Genomic DNA, 2,193 nt, shown 5'->3' with positions numbered 1-2,193 from the left:
AAAAAAAAAAAAAAGTTAACTTTATGTTATGTGAATTTCACCTCAATTAAAAAAATTAAATCACTTTCCCCGCCAAATATTGGCTCAGATGCTCAGGCAAACAGGTTCAGGGAGATGTTCTGAATCGTGGAATGAGGAAATACCAAGGAGGAGCTGATGGGGTTTGGTCTCCTTACAGGCCCATTGCAGAGGCTGAGAGGGCAACAAGGAAGGGAGAGGAAGAATAGGCCGAGCCACCCACCTGGCAACAGATTCTGAACAGGAGAGAAAGTGTGTGGACTGGGGTAGGTTTCATCAGCTTGCCATTGAGAATGGAACTACCTGACATTTACCTATTACAGAACAACAACATTACTTTTTTTGTGGAGTCCCTTTGGTTGGGTTGATGACAACTGGCCATTCAGGTTCCCTGCATTAAGACATTCATCCCATAAGCAAACAATGCTTTGAGTCTGGCAGCCAGCCCCTAGAAGAGTTCAAAGACTAGTGAATAAGACATCAGCATTCACAGTGGGTTTCCTTTCACCTCTGCCTTTGGTAGAAACTTCTGGAGGCAGGCCAGGCACGGTGGCTCACGCCTGTAATCCCAGCACTTTGGGAGGCTGAGGCGGATGGACCATGAGGTCAAGAGATCGAGACCATCCTGGCCAACATGGTGAAACCCTGTCTCTACTAAAAATACAAAAAAAAATAGCTGGGCATGGTGGCGCACGCCTGTAGTCAGCTACTCCAGAGGCTGAGGCAGGAGAATTCCTTGAACCAGGGAGGCAGAGGTTGCAGTGAGCTAAGATCAAGCCATTGCACTCCAGCCTGGCAACAGAGTGAGACTCCGTCTCAAAAAAAAAAAAAAAAGAAAGAAAAAGAAACCTCTAGAGGCATTCTGCAGCTGGGGTGTGGTAGTCAGAGAAAATAGATGAAGATTTGTTAAATGTAAAGTTTAGATAAAGGGCAAGTACTTTTGAAAATAAATTTTAATTGACCAGTATAAGGGTATATATTTATGGTGTACCACATGATGTTTTGAAATATGTATACATAGTGGAATGGATACATTGAGATATACATTACCTCACATACTTACTTTTTTGTGGTGAAAACACTGAAAATCGATTCCCTTAGTGATTTTTAAGTATATAATACATTGTTATCAATTATAGTCATTGTTGGTACAACAGATCTCTTGGACTTACTCCTTTTATCTAACTCAAATTTTGTATCCTTTAGCCAACATCTCCCCAAGCCCAGTCTTTGGTAACGACCGTTTGACTCTGCTTTGATGAGTTGGGCTTTTTTAGATTCTACATAAAAGTGAGATCACATGGTTTTGGTCTTGCTGTGCCTGGCTTATTTTACTTAGCACAATGTCCTCCAGGTTCATTTGTGTCGTCACAGGTGACATAATTTTCCTCTTTTTATTTTAAGGCTGGATAGTATTCTATTGTATACATACATTTCTTTATCCATACATCCATGAAGGACACTTACTTTGATTCCATATCTTGGCTACTGTGAATAATACTGCAATGAACATGAGACGCTGATATCTCTTTGACATACTGACTTCATTTCCTTTGGATATACAATCAGTAGTGCGATAGCTGGATGGCACGTGCCTTCTTCATCCATTTGTCCTGCTACCACAAAATACCTGACACTGGGTAATTGATTAAGAATAGAAATGTATTTTCTTTTCTTTTTTCTTTGAGATGGAGTCTCGCTCAGTCGCCCAGGTTGGAGTGTAGTGGCGTGATCTTGGCTCACTGCAAGCTCTGCCTCCCAGGTTCACTCCATTCTCCTGCCTCAGCTTTCTGAGTAGCTGGGACTACAGGCACCTGCCACCACACCCGGCTAATTTTTGTGCGTGTGTGTTTTTAGTAGGGATGGGGTTTCACTCTGTTACCCAGGATGATCTTGATCTCCTGACCTCGTGATCCACCTGCCTCGGCCTCCCAAAGTGCTGGAATTATAGGCATGAGCCACTGTGCCTGGCCAGAAATGTATTTTCTCACAGTTGAGGAGGCTTGGAAGTCCAATATCAAGGCTCCAGCATTTGGCAGCTGATGAGGACTGCTCTCTGTTTCCACGATCACATCTTGTTGCTGTGTCCTTGTGGCAGAAGGAAGATGAGAGTAAAGCCTCTCTCTCAAGCCGTTTTATAAGGGCCTGAATCTCATCCATGAAGGTGGGGCCCTC

The sequence above is a fragment of the Mandrillus leucophaeus genome, unplaced genomic scaffold, assembly GCF_000951045.1.
Source record: "Mandrillus leucophaeus isolate KB7577 unplaced genomic scaffold, Mleu.le_1.0 Scaffold377, whole genome shotgun sequence".
Taxonomy (NCBI): Eukaryota; Metazoa; Chordata; class Mammalia; order Primates; family Cercopithecidae; genus Mandrillus; species Mandrillus leucophaeus.
Note: the sequence above shows the minus strand (reverse complement) of the source record.